General features: G+C 58.2%; 1 protein-coding gene across 3 annotated transcripts in view; it reads right to left on the reverse strand.

The window, feature by feature from the left end:
• Positions 1 to 15,004, reverse strand: part of ST3GAL1 (ST3 beta-galactoside alpha-2,3-sialyltransferase 1) — a 75,401-nt gene that overhangs the window by 22,917 nt on the left and 37,480 nt on the right. For 2 of the 3 annotated variants that reach the window (XM_079134733.1, XM_079134734.1), the window contains exon 2: positions 5,828 to 5,886. The gene's annotated coding sequence lies outside the window, so the exon portion shown is untranslated. Of the gene's footprint in view, positions 1 to 5,827; positions 5,887 to 11,816; positions 11,971 to 15,004 lie in introns of those variants that run through there. The other variant, XM_079134735.1, reaches the window with a different exon arrangement.

The following is a 15,004-nucleotide window of genomic DNA, read 5'->3' on the forward strand; positions in this document are numbered from 1 at the left end:
GAGAGAAATCCTAGTGCAGATGTGACCCTCGGCCAGTCAGTGCTGGGGAAATCCATGCACACCACCTGCTGGGGAGGGAGGCACAGGGACTGTCCCTACCATGCACCAACTCTGGGAGGTAGCTCCTTTGATCCTCACAGCAAAGAGTGGAATCAGGGAGGGCTGGGCACCCACGGCTCATCACCAGCCACACAGTGAGACCCCAGATTCAGAACCACGTTGGAAGACCGGGCAGCGCCGGCTGTGCCTGTGAGGAGAGCCACGGTGGAGGCTGGGGAGCACCCCAAACCTCTCTCCCTCTGCTGGAATCTGAGGGCCCCTCACTCACTTCCTGCCTGGTGCTACTGACGGTCATGAAGGCATTTCACTGCCTGCTGTTTACTTGCTCAGCTAAGTTCCAGGACATTCTCAGGAGGAACCCAGGCCTGGATTCCATTTCCACCAGGGAGAGGCTGGGACTCAGCAGCTCCAGAGCCTTGTCCGCCGTGTGACCTGGACAAGCTGGTTGACCCCAGCCAGACACATCCCACTTCTGCAAGCAGAGCAGAGACAAGCACAAGGCCGCCTGTGAGTGCAGAATGGAAAGCAGCGCCCTGGCCTCCAGGCAGGCCATGTCCCTGCCCGGCCCTGCCCCATAGGAGCAGGCTGCCCTGTGCTGAGCACGGTGCTCCCGCAGGTCTAAGAACTTCCCTGTGGGCTCACCACTACACTCATACACCCATTTCACGGATGAGGGAAATGAAGCGTAGGAAGCTTAGGCACATGGTCCGGTGCTGCATCCCGTACTTGAAGGTGATCCAAGAGTCACAGCCAGGGGCCCAGGTGGAGCACGCGACCCTGCCTGAGAGTCTGTCCACACGGGCAGAGGGGATCCTATCCCACCCAGCCCCACTCCTCCCAGAGTGGTCGCACGAGCTACTCACGCTCCATCCACCTGAGGAGGTGAGCTGGCAGGACAGGTACGTGGAGCAGGGCGGCTCGCTGCTGTGGACGGGCAGCTGGCCAGGAGGTGGGCACTCAGCATTGGGCCCCCCCATCCAGGCCAAAGTCCCTCCTGGGAGCTGAGGGCGGAGGACTGGACAGCCCGAGCCCTGCTGCCCGTCGGAGAGCGCCTCCCACGTGGGGAGCGCGGCCGCCTAGACACCTGTTCTGCCCCAGGTGTCCCTGAGCTGGAATGCCGTGGCCAGGGGCGGGCCTCCGAAGGCCAGCTGCTCTCCTTGTTCTTTAGGAGGAACCGGGTCTGGGCAGGTGGCAGGCCTGGAGATGGTCCTGGGAGGAGGGACACTCACGACACGGGACAGGAACCCCCACAATCCTACTCTCAGACTTGGCCAGCCGGGAGGTTTCGGCTGGTGAGGAGGGTGTGTCTCTGGGGACGCTGACATGGCTCAGCGTGTGTGAGGGCGTCACCCGGGAGCCTCTCAGGGGTGCAGCGTGCGGGTGGTGTGCCCGTGTGAGTGGGGGCGCCTCCGTTCTCCTCCGTCCCCCGCTTTTCGCCCTCTCCTTCCTTCTCCCCATGAACCAGCCCCCCACCCCGCAGGGAAGACACTGGCAGGCAGATTCTGTGAGTGGCCGTTTCCGTGCGTGTGTCCGCCGTGTCAGGGCCCGTCCTACACTATTCTTCTCAGTAACGAAAAGGAACCACTGAGAACCCAGGAGGATGAATTATTAGTACGAACTCGCTTTCTCATGTGAATGCAGGTGAGAAGTTCGTGGTTTTCAGGTTCGACGGGTGTCCCTGAGGTTCCCGCACCACGCCTAGGCACAGATGTTCTCTATTTTATAGGTGCCACATGAGGATGGCAGAGAATCGGAGTCCCTGATACGCTGGGACCTGGGTCTGTCCCACATACCTTGACTCCCTTGTGTTTAGTGGCTCAGCCCCGGAGTGTACTGACTGAGCTACAGTCCTCCCCCCAATTTAGAAAAAACCTGATTGAGCTGAGGCTCCATATACGAAAGGGGTGGATCTGCCTCCCTTTAGGACAGTCTCTGGTTTCGGAGTCCCTGTCTTTCGCCAGGATCTGTGAAACACTGCAGGATAGCTGGTTAGTTCCCCCCTTAGAGAGGATCAAGTTACACAGTTACACACCTGGGCCTCTCACTCCCCCCTCCATGCTGTGCTCCGCTCCTGACCCAGCCCCACCCGAAAAGCCACAGAGGAACCCTCCACGCAGAAAGGAACCCAGAGCAGTGGCAGCTGCAAGACCCTGTGTGTGGCAGCCCCTGCCTGCTGCCTGACTGCGTTCCCGCCTCTCCTCAGCTCCCTCTCGAGCCACACCGCCCCAGGCTATTATTCCTCAAGCTCACCAAGCCAGGAACTATGCTCGGGCAGATGGCCTGGCCCAGAGAGCTCTTCCCCGGATTTCAAGGCCTGCCTTTACTCAAGTCAGGATGCTGGGTCCAACTCCATGGAGAAGAGCCCTCTGCACGGCCCCTGCCTCGGAATTCCTCACCAGCTACCACCAGCCCGTGGGTACGCACACACAGCTGAGCGGAGTGGCAACGGAGCCCCCAGCTCGGGCTTTCTTTTGTTCCCCACTGTGCTCCTTGGAGAGTGATCACACCCTGTCTTTAAGGAGCACCTGAAAGGCACCACGCCCACTTAAGAGATGAGGACTGAGGCTAAGAAGACTGATCCAACTCCACAGGAAGGAAGCGTCACGCCTGGAATTAGAACCCAGTCTCCCAGTGGCTGCCTCTCATTCCTGCAGGACTCACTGGAGGCTCTTACAGCCCAGGGCTCCACTGCTCTGCAGCTGGTCCTGAGACACAAGGCAAGGTCTCCCTCCAGGAAGAAACCTGGCTTGCTTGCTGTTTGCTGCAAAAAGGGTCCCCAGGCATGGCCCAAGTGTCCCATAGTGCAGTCACTGCATGACAGGCTTCCATCCTGACCTTCTGCCAGACCCCCGGGACCAAGGGATACAGGGGAAAAGCTCAGGCTACCTGCAGAATGGTGAGCACTGAGTCCCTGCAAGTCCCTGGCCTCAGATCCAGGGGTCTCAAGTCTGCTGCCAGCTGCCTTAAAACACCACAGGCTCATGATCAGTTCAGACATGCACAAAATCAAAGCCCAGACTCCACACCTCTGCTCTTTGACCCTCCACATAATGAAGTACTTTACTCTCAGTAAAATGGGCCTGTTGAAGGAATGACATTTCTCATCTCCTCCGGCTGGTGAACTTCACACCTGAGCACACTTCCCCATGGCCACTGCCCTGGCCTCCACTCCTTTCCCTTCTTCCAGGATTCCTGTGAGTTGGAGGTCCTGGGAGGAATGGGCCAGGAGAGGAATTTGACGGAAGGAGAGAGGGCTATCAGCCCCAGCTGGTAAACACAGAACAGTAGCGCTAATGACTTAGGGCAGATAATGGGGGCAGCAGACGAGTCAGAGAAGCAGAAGCATCTGCATGTTTATGTGTTGGAGAGGGAGGGGCTGAGCCAAGGGCTCTCTGACCAACAGAGAGAGAGAGCTCTGGAGGAGCCGTTCTGTCACGGGGGTTGAGGGCACACAGGGGCTTATGTGCTCTATTCCCAGGGTGATGCCGCTGGCCCCAGCTCCTCTTGGTGGACTGTTTAATGTCAGAAGGACAGATGGCAAACCCAGTGATGCTCACTGATGACGGACTGAGGATACCACGGGTGGCCTGTCCCTTAGGGAGGGAGCAGTGGGGCTGGCTTCGCATCTCCCAGGGCTGCAGTCTTTAGAACATTCCTTATGAGAAACTTTCGGGAGCTCACAGACCAGTAACCAGGCAGAATTGCTTTCTGATTATTATTTTTCCAGCTGAATGAGATTCAGTTAGTGGAAGACTTAATAAGTCCTTCTGGGCCCCGAGGAAAGAGCCAGTCTGCTGCTTGCGGAAATGAGTTTCTGGTTGCGAGGCCACAGCCCAGGCTGGGAGGCAATGGGGTCCGGTAGCCTGAGGCAGGGCTGCCAGGCAGCGCCCCGTTCATGGGGGCCTGCGAATGGAAGCAGAGACGACAGGAGAAGGCTCTGTCCCCGTGCCTGCTGCCATGGCTTGGAAGCAAGACTGGCGGCATTTCAGGATTTCAGGATCACACGATGCCTCCACCTTCCTGTATCATCTTCTGAGGCTCAGGGAGGGGACAGAGCAGCCCAAGGCTGTGCTCAGATTGCAGAGGTGCTGAGGTGGAACCTAGGTCGCTAACTCCCTGAGCGTGTCCCTTCCAGCACACAGCCCCAGCAGCTGCCCCAGGAGCTGCCCAGGAGCCTGCAGGTGCCAATACACCATCTGTCAGAGGGCAGAACCACAGCCTGAGTCTGATGGCCATGCCAGGACACAGGTCTGCACATCTCTGCATCCCGGGGGCCTCGGGCTCTGCCTGCCAGACCTTCCTCCTTGAGGTCAGCATGAGGTCAACAGAACAGGGCTGTTTCTGTGGATCGTGAATTCAGGCTCCTGCTTGGATAGGTGGGCCTGAAATAATGGACTATAGTGGGCTAAAGACTCAGACCTCGTTCAATAAAGCATCTGCAGAAGAAATGCAAAGAAAAACATCCAGCTACTTCAGATTGCACCAGAGCCAAGGGCGCAGGGGATTAAGACAAGCGCTTCCTGTTAGAGACGCGCCTTTCTTCTGCCCTGATCAACTGCCTGATTTTTCTTGGTACCAGCCCCCACCCCCTGCCACACTCCTACAGGCCTTGGCAAGAACGGGTGGAGGAAACAGAGATGAGAAGCAGCTATGTTGGTTGGGAGGGGGGAGGCATACACAGAGAAGCTCAGAGTGGGAAGGCATACGAGGTGTGCACTGGCCTCAGGGCCTTAGTACATGGGGCTCCCTCTGTAGGAATCGCCCTATGCTAGAATCCACAGGGCTTGCTCCCTCACTGCACTCGTGGCTCTGCCCAAATGCCCTCCTCGGAGAGGCCTGGCCACTCTGACTCAGAATCTCTGCCACTCTGCCCCAGCCTACTGCACACGGAATGGCCAGCAAGGCAGGTCGTGTACCGCCCCCTCACCACCGGGCCCCTGCTGAGAACAGCACCAGGCCCTCAGCAGACATTCGAAGACCAAAGGTGCAGAGTTACGACGCAGCAAAGCCCCCAGGAACCGGGGAGTCAGCCTCTCTCCAGCTCATGCATCACGGTGGGGGCTACCTTGGTCAACTCTGGGCCCTGGAGTCCTTGTATGTAAGATAGAGTGCTCGCAATGGCAAACACAAGTCAGCCTGGACAGCGTCCAGCCTGAGCAAGTGGCCTCTGATCTCTGACCTTGTGTCTGGCAGCTCTTATCTCATGGTTGACCCGACTGAGCAGATCAGCCGTCCTCGGGTGGGGGACGGCAGAACTCAGCCTACGAACTTCCTCTGGCGTTTGCAAAAACAACAAACCCAGGACTGCAACAAAACCGCACTGTGGCCAGTGAGGGTGGGGGGTCCTGCCTTCTGGCTTCCTGTGGCTGGGCAGGAGGTGAGGCCAACAGTCCATGAGCAAAAACCCAGCCTGCTGTGGGCCCAGGGCCCTGGTTCCTAGAGAGGCTGGATCCTCAGAGGAACTTTCCTGGCGGGTGGACTCAGGCCTCTGTTAGCCACGAAGGGCTCATATCCTGGGCAGGACACCCATGGGGAACAGGGTTACTTGTATCAAACACGACCCTTTCCTTGGCTCAGCTCCAGGGCTCCTCCCTGTCAACCTAGAAACCTGCATGAGTTCATCGAAACAGGAGAGTCACAGTGTCTCCTGTTGAGACTCCACCTTTGGGTGGAAGAGGAAAATCAGTTCAACACGGCTTTAGGCAATGCAAGAGCACAACTCCTGGAGTCAAAGGGACTGAGTGCAAATCCAAGCTCTGCTGCTTACCTGCTGTGTGTGTGACCTCAGTGAAGTTCCTTAACCTCTCTGAGCCTCAGTTTCTTCATCTGAAAAACAGAAATAAATGTTCAGAATTACCACCAGGAGAGGGTATGAGGATGTGATGACAGTCTCTACAATGTGCTCAACTCAGACATACACAGGAGAAACTCACGACTGGAGTAAAGGGGCTCAGCCCTGTCCAGAACGTGGTGCGGGAGAGAACAGCAGTTACTAAACAGCGCTGAACGGGAGAGGCAGGCCGCGTGTTCGCACTTCCTGTCCTGAAGGTAAAGGACAGCTGTGTGCTGTCTGCACCAGCTCTGAGCCCACTTCCTGTTCCGAAAGGCTAAATTTGGAGTGTGTGCCCCAAGAGCGTCAGCTAACCTGTAACCCGGGGTTTGTGGGAGGAACCATCGCAGATGCCCCAGAGGAGAGGTGACGAGCTGGGGAGACAGAACACAGTGGAGCGTGCCCTCTCCTGGGCCCCGCGTGGGTGGGCAGGGCGCTGGGCTGAGCCCCTTCACGCGCACCCACTGCACAGCAGCCCTGGAGGTGGCCCAGCCTCCCCGCTGAAGGGAGGAGGCTGGGAGGCTGAGCACTGGCTGGGCTCCTGGCCATGAGGGCAGGGCAGGGTCAAAGGCCCTGTGTGCCCCCCACAGAGGTGCCTGCAATAGGGCAGGTGGCAGGTCGCAGGTCACCCTGGGGCAGCAGCAGGCAGCGTCTGATCTGGAATATTCTGACCGGCAGGAGACATGCAAGGAGGCACCCTGCCCAGGGAGGGAGCTGGGGTCGAGGACTGGGGAGGGGGCTGCTGTGCTCCCTTCAGTCCTGAACGCAGTGGGAAGAGGGACATCACTCAATGACCGAGCGAGTGCCCAGCCTGCAGCTGCCTCGGCCACAGCCGCCTGGGCTCCTGTCACCTGTGAGGCTGTCCAGTGCCTTCCCGCCAGGGCACAGGAGAAAGGTACTCTCTGAGGGTCCAGGCCCTTGGACTCCTCCTCCTCCTCCCCTGGGTGGCCCCGCGGCCACGAGCCCGAGCTCACTGCGGCCTGCCCGTCACTGACCCTGGCCTGGGCCGCGGACGTCGATGCTGACGTGGTGCTCAGGGCACTGGTGTGGAGCCAGGCCAGCTGGCTGAAGCTGTCCACTCCGTGGCTCAGGGCCGCCTACCTCCTCTCATTGAGCCGTTCCTCAGCTGTAAGGAGGGAGGATGCTAGTGCTCAACGCCGGGGGCTGAGGCCATCAGGGTCCAAGTAAATGAAGCACGGCCTAAGGGCCAACTACCATCACCACTGTCACCATTGTCACCCCTGTCACCCCACCACTGTCACCATCACCACTGCCACCATCATCACCACCGCCATCATCACCATCGCCACCACCATTGCCACCACCATCACCATCACCACCATCACCTCCATCATCACCACCACCACCATCACTACCGCTACCATCACCACCATCACCACCACCATCACCACCACCACCGCCATCATCGCCATTGCCACCACCATCACCATCACCACCATCACCTCCATCATCATCACCACCACCATCACTACCGCCATCATCACCACCATCGCCACCACCATCACTACCGCCATCATCACCACCATCGTCACCACCATCACCACCACCATCACCACCACCACTATCATCACCACCACCATCACCATCACCACCATCGCCACCACCACCACCACCATCACCACCACCACCACCATCACTACCGCCATCATCACCACCATTGCCACCACCATCACCACCACCATCACCACCACCACTATCATCACCACCACCATCACCATCACCACCATCGCCACCACCACCACCATCACCACCACCACTATCATCACCACCATCACCACCACCATCACCACCACCACGAACACCATCATCATCACCATCAACACTACCAACACCACGACCCTCGCCACCATCACCATCCTCACGAGCATCACGACCACCATCATCATAAACACTATCATCATAAACACTATCAGCACCGTCACCATCAACATCATGACCACCATCAGCACTACCACCATCACCGTCACTGTCACCAACAACACTCCCAGCACCATGACCCTTACCACCATCACCACCATCACCACATCATCATCTACTCTGGGCCAGATGTGCATCTCACGGGAGGTGTTTGTTCTCATTTCCTGGCCGGGAAGGCTGAGGGCCAGCGTGCTCTGAAGTGGGCGGCACATCAGTGTTTACTCAGCAGTGAGCTGCGGGGAGGCCATGCTCCTCCACATGGTGCCCCTCACTGACCTTGCCAAGCTGAAGACACGGGAAGCCAGCTGACTGTGCCCTGATCCTCCCTCCCAGCTGCCAGGCAAGCACCCCCAGACCCAGCCTTCCTGGGCAAGGCCAGAGGTGGGAGCAGAAAGATGAACAAGGATGGAAAGTCAGCGGGTTTCTAGACTGCGCAGAGTCCCACGCCACTCACATCCAGGAGCCTGTGGAGCTGCTCAAGTTCAAGGCCACACTGAGGCTCCCACAGGACAGACGCAGTCCCACACAGGGGCAGTGTCCCTCCTTCCCAGCCCTGCCATGCAGGGTCACCAGGGTGCCTTGCGGGGACACAGCCTGTGGGAGGGGGCTTGGGGAGCACTGTCACTCCAGAGTTCCCAAGGACTTTGTAGAAACACCTTTCTGAGTTGACTCTGGCACTGAACATTGCCCACCTCCCCTGGAACAGGCACAAAAGGCTATGAGAAAACGAAACCTGCTGAGATTTTGCTGGCAAAATATTCTCTGTCCTAGGGAGGGAGCCTGATTGGCACAAGACAAGGATGGGCCCCAAGTCACATGGCTGGGGAGCAACATGGCCCAGAGCCCCTCCAACCCGGTTGGGTCCAGACTGCTGCCTTATGTGTCCCAGTGTGAGTCAGAAATCTCTTTTCTGAGCACCTCGTCAGTGCCACGAACTGGGTCATTTCAAGGGTGTAGATATCAACTCAGTGAGGTGTCGCCATTGCAGAGAGGCCCCACCAGCACGAGGACAAGCCCCAGGAGGCACGGGGCCGCCTCGCTTCTATCCAGAGCTTCCCGGTAAGCCAGCGTCGACACGGAAGTGTCTGGCCCACCGAGATCCCCCCAACACCACCAAGGAACAGGACCTGCCTGTGTGTCCTCTCAACCCCTACGTTGAAGTCCCAGGCCTGAGGGGACTGCAGTTGAAGGAGGGCCCTCAGGAAGGCATAGATGTGGTCACGATGTCAAGGGCCGAACCAAGGAACCAGGGGCCTTAGGAGAAGAGGCGGCAGCAAGGGTCCCTTGCTGTAGGCAGAGCAGAAGGGCCGTGCGGAGCGGGTGAGAGCAGTCATGCCCAGGCCAGGCAGAACCCTCCATTCCAGGAGTCCAACCACTAGAGCTGCGAGAGGGTAGGCGTCTGCCCTTGAGCGCCCAGCCAGTGTGCCCGTCACAGCAACGCTGGGTGGGGACAGGGCTGCGGGCATCCTCCCATTTTACAGAAGAGGAAGTCGCGCCGGGTAGTCTTCCGTGAAGCACAGTGCCAGCAGCCACACCAAAGAGATGGCGCCTCAGGCCAGACATGGCCTGGCTCGGACTCGGTGCATTTTTATTCCCACCCCCAGCCCCGCCTCTCTTTGTGGAAGGACAGTACCTCCCTGACCCCTGACGTGGGCTTGGCCAGGTCCTTGCTTCTGCCCAGGGGTGTGGTCTCTGGGAAGAAGGCTTACATGCCACTGCTTCTTCAACGCACGGTCCTTTCTGCTCTGGAGAGCGCCTGGCTCGCCCTGGGGAGTGGCTGTCTTCGGCCTGGACCGAAGCTGGGAAGACTCAGGGCAGAGGCTGAGCCACAGCCAGCTGCAGGCAGCCACAGCTTGCTCGTTTGTCACGTGAACAAGATTCATGGCAAGTTCCTGAGCTCTGGGGCTGCTTGTTATGCAGCAGAGCTGACCAGTCCAGGGCTCCTTTTGCAAACACCCAATTCCTACCAGCAGCAACCCTGAGCAGGGGTCAGCATATCTGCCTTCTATGCAGGCTTTGCCACTTAGCAGCTCTGTGGCCACACAGAAGCACTTCCCGTCAGAGTCTCAGTTTCCTCATCGGCAAAGGTGGATGTCAGGAGCCCCTGTATCCTGAGGTTGTTGCAAGGACCATGGGACACGGCACAGAGCGTGCCTGAGGAAGCACGCGCTTGAGGGGGTGCACAGGACGGGTGTGGGGTGTGCGGCGTGGCGGCTGCTGCTCTCCCAGCAAACCCTCAGGGCCAGCGCTCCCTCCCTCCCTCTGCAGAGTGTGGGAGGTCCACTCCGCAGGCAGGGCCGATCCTCCAGCAGGTGGCAGGAAGGAGGCTGGAGGAGGGGAGAGGAAGGCTGGTGGCCACAGCAGCACAGAGCCGAGGTAGGGTGGGAGGGCCCGTGGAGGGTCAGACTCCTCTCCCCAGCGCTGTCCCCAGGTCACGTGGCTGGCCAGGGCGGGAACCCCAGCCTCCTGAGGCAGCTTGGGCATCACTCCATGGCCTCCAGCTCGCTGAAGAGGAAACGAAGCTAATCCCTTCCACTGCCGGAGGCCAACGTCAGCTCGGCCACCTCGTGGGTGGACTTGCCAGGACCTGACATCACCCAGCAAGCCCCTGTTTGAGTCACTTCAAAACCACCTCCCTTCCCTTTCTGGGAAAGAGCCGAGCTTTCCACAAGCCTGGGCGCTGGGAAGAAGCAGGCAGGGAACCAGGAAGCCCATTCGGGGCACAAAGTGGGTGTGGGTGGTCTCGGGTTTCGTGTCTGGGGTCCTTATCTGTTGGTTTGTTTTTGCCAAAAGCCTGGTGGTAGGTGACATGGGGGACAGTGGCCAGGGAGGGGAGAGCCCTGCCCTTGGGAGGATGGGATGGGACCTGTGTCAGGGAAGAGGCGAGTGGTCAGCAGGCTGGGCTGGGCAGGGCCGGCTTCAGGGTGGAGGTGAGACTGGCATCGCCTGGGAAGAGGGAAGGAATATGCCCACAAGGGGGCAAGGAAGACGAAGCCCCCGGGCCAGGGTTTCCTGTCCTGGGGAAGGGCAGGTGGGGCAGTCGTGACGTCAGTGGTCAGGAGGGCAGTGGGAGTGAGCCTCAGTTTACCCACCTGCTAAGTGGGTAAACTAAGGCTGACCCATGGACTCCTGGATGGTGATCAATGATGTATGAAATATTGCAGAGGAGGTGCAGTGGACGCTGGGGGTTGAGCTGCCAGGGGCGGTGGGCACTTTAAGAGGCAATGCCCTGGGGCTCCTGCACTGCTGTCCATCTCACAGGCAGAAGCACCGGCGATCTTTCCCTGGTCTGTCCTCCCACAGCATGCAGAGCAGGGGACGTGGGGGACAGGCTGGTGAGGTTTGCTGGCAGCCCACTTAGAATATGGTTCCATATCTCTCCAGCCACCTCACAGGGTGGGGGCTCAGCGTAGCCTGACCCGCCCAGGAAACGAAACACAAAGCCTGCTTTTCCAAGGAAGTGGCTCCAAGGGTCAGTGGCAGTAATTTGCTACCTAAGGAAAGGCCAGCAGCTGCTCTTGATTACCAGCCCCGCCTCTCTGTGCTGCTCAAGTTTCCTGCCTGTCTTCTGGGCCAGCCCAGAGGCTGAACAGGAGCCGCTTCACCTAGAAGGTGACCACGTCCCCCGGCCACCACCCTGAGAGACCACAGGCAGACTGAAGGACACAGGCTGCATGAGGCTGGCCCCAACTGCTCTGCACTAGTGGTACCCCCCCGGTCCCACACAGACCAGGCTGAAGGTCATCGCCAGCTGAATGACGTGCCCTTGTCCAGCCACCCCTGCCCAGTCCTGCTTCCCCCAGCCCTTCTCCTGGACGCTTGCCCATAATCCCTGGGTACCACATCTCTGCCTCAGGCTCTGGGAGAGGAATGGAGACCCTATGGGAGGCCAGGCTGAGAGCAGTGGCCATCAGGAAGAGAGAGTCTCCAAAGTGGAGCACTCTTCCATGTTCAGAGAATTTTTCAAACCAAGATCCTCAGCAAATACCTGGTCTTGACTCTTGGCTACATAATGGGAAGCCAGAAGCCTCTGGTTATTCAGCCAAGAATCACCGAGTCTCCAGAACACGCCAAGCCTATTTTGAATGCTGGTGATCCCAAGGTAAACCAGATAAAGTCCTTTCTCTTCTGCAAGCTTATAAGTCAAATAAAACAGAGCAGCTAACAGTAAATGCTTTTGCAGAAAACTTCACCACACGGGGGAGGCAGGTGCAGAGGATGCAGACACGAAGCTCAGGCGTGCAGAGCAAGGTCCTTTGTCTCTGATCCAGGAAGCTCATGTCTTCCGCCAGCACCGGCCAGCAGGTGAATCTGCTAGCTTGCAAGTTGTTCCAAGGGTGACATCTCAGGCTTGCATAGTTCTTCAGCATGACCAGCCTCATGTCACCGTTTCTAATTCAAATTAGGCTTTAGGTATAAAACACAGTTCCTCAGTTGTACTAATCAATTAATCAATCAGCACCACTAATTAAATGAACTGATTAAATTAGGCTGAATTTTAAATAAAGTTCCTGAGTGACATCAGGCAAATTCTAGGTCACATGTGATTGGGAGGCTACTGGAGAGAATGTTCCAAGATCTGGGGAAGCCATCCTGGGCAGCACAGACCTGGGAGATCCGAGCACAGGGTTTGGGGCCTGGTGGCTCGCTGTGCAACCTGCTGGCTTGAGACTAAGTAGGTGACACAACCTCTCTGAGCTCCCTCCCCACATGTGGGATTAGAACAGGACAGACCAGACCGCTTGGTTTCCCGGGAGGCTCCAAGGTGGCGGCACAGGGGGACACAGGGCAGGGGCCTGGGAGAGATAAGCCGAGACGCTCAGGGAACATGCACCCTGAGGAGCACAGGGACTTCACAAGGCGGAAAGGTCTGGCTGGCGAGAAGCGCTACAGGTGAGCTGACCACCAAGGCTTCCAGGTCAGCCAGAGGCTCGGTGCCTGAGCAGGTCACTCGGGCAGACAGCATCTGCTCACCCAAATCACTCTCGATTCCCCTTCTGACCCCTTCCTCTGGCTTCACTCTGCCCTTGAGATGCATTTGTCTTGGAAACTCGGGACCCGCCAGGCTGGACCGCCACGCAGGTCACGTGGTCCAATAGCAAAGGTGAAGCCTGGGCAATGAGCCTGTCAGGGCCCCTGACGCCACTCCACTTTCCAAGGGCTTCTCTGGTTGTCACAAACACGGGGCCTGGAAGTGTCCCGTGGTCCCTCGGTCCCCCGTCACTGTGAACATGGGCCACAGGAGACTGGGAAGCACCCTCTGGACATCGCTGGACACGAGCCGAGGCAGAGGTGCACGCACAGGTGCCCGGCTCCTAGAGAGGCAGGTCTGCCAAGGGCGGGCCAGGCACGTTGTCACCAGCACCAGAGCCTGCGGGCCAGCCGCCTCCTGTCACCTGGGAGCCATGAGCCCGCCGCGAAGGCCCTGGCCCCCAGCACGCCGGTCACCAAGTCTGGGCGTCTCGTCCGCACAGACGCACCATGTGCTGTCCTCCCAGGTGGCCCCCACACGCCACCCTGGGAGGGTAGCAGGGTCCTTCAGTGGGAGGACCAGGGATGGAGTGGGAAGACATGTGGGGCGCCAACCCCGGGTCTTTCTTCAAGTCCCCCGGCGCAGTCACACAGGTAACCAGTGACCTCTCCCAGTGGGACTCTTAAATAACAAACAGAAGAGCTCGCAGCCAGGTGGACGGAGCCCAAGGCTCGGCCTTCCCCTCTCGAGGTCTCCAGCCTTCTCCCCGCACCCGAGTCAGATCCTTCTGACACACTTGCACCTTAAAGACCCACAAACACATTTCTGAAAATCCTTATCAAGCCGAAGCTTGCTAAGGACAGACAAGAGAGGTTATCTGGGCTGGGGACTTTAATGAATGGTGTGTGGCAGGAGGTGGAGATGCGCAAATCTGTAGTCCGTCAGAGGAAGCAAACAGCAACAGAATGGAATTTTTCCAGTGCACTTAATAGCAGAGGGGCAGTTGAATTTATTGAGCACTTACTGTGTGCCTGGTACACATATGAACTACTTCAACCCTTCATGTGGTTTAAGTCGCCCAATCTTCCAAACACCCGATTATCAGAGCCTTATGGTCATTTCACATTCAGCAAATGCAGAGAGGCAAAGCCACTCATCCTGGGTCACGCGGATCATAGACGGCAAGGGCAGTACCCAATCCAGGGGGCCGCGGGGCCGATGCCCACAGAGCCATGAGATTCAAAGGCCTCCTTCACACTCCCTGAGGCCTACGGCATCTCACTGGTCATCTCCAGATTTGGGAGGGGGTGTGGACGCAGGAAGGCGAAGGGCTTCCCAGGTCTGCAGCTGGCTTGCGTGCGTGCGTCCTCCCAGGCTCTGCACAGCCCCCAGGCCTGTGTCTCTAGCACGTCACAAGGGCAGCTGAGCAGAGGCCAGCAGAACAAGCACATCTGCCAGCTGTCCTTGGCAAAGTCAGCCAGGCTCTTGATTCATGGCTTAGCACAGGCAAGTTCTGTCTTAAACACCACAATGGGCACAAGAACACCCTCGAAACTGGATCAGAAGACTGGGGACAGGATTCTCCTGGACTGGGTGTGGAACTCACACTCAGGTCAAGCCTGATGGCCCTGTCCCTGGAGGGCACAGGTCCTGCAGGAAGAGGGAAAGGGGAGACGGATGGCTTCCATGGAGGGAAGCTGGGGGTCCGCCCCGGGCTACCAAGACCAGGTGGCAGAATGGGCAGGTCTCTCTGTCCTCCATGGGCCCAAGTCAGGGGTGTGAGCAAAGGTCATAGGAGAGGTGGGGGAGGGGAGCCCATGGAGTGTGCCCCCTTCCAGCACAGCCCTGCCAGGCCCCCAGGCCCAGCGCTCCCTCCTCTCTCCACCTGGGGACTTGGGGACCCACCAAGATGAAGGCCGAGGCCTTTAGACTGTCTATCAGAATTCATGGTTCCTGGGGCTCTTGCCTTGTCTGCTCGAGTGCTTTTTTCTCCTTAAGTTTGTGCTTATTTATTTTTCTCTCATTTAAATTCTGAGCTGCAGAAGACCTCTGCTTATAAAATCTGGTAGTTACACAAAGGGAAAAGATGGATGCATGAGAATTAAGCTCTAAGGCACAGGCAGGCAACTTAGAGCCGGCAGGCCGGCTTCCTGGTTTTGTTAATAAAGTTTTATTGGAACACAGTCACGCACATTCAGTTACAT

Source organism: Sciurus vulgaris, assembly GCF_902686455.1.
Source record: "Sciurus vulgaris genome assembly, chromosome: 1".
NCBI lineage: Eukaryota > Metazoa > Chordata > Mammalia > Rodentia > Sciuridae > Sciurus > Sciurus vulgaris.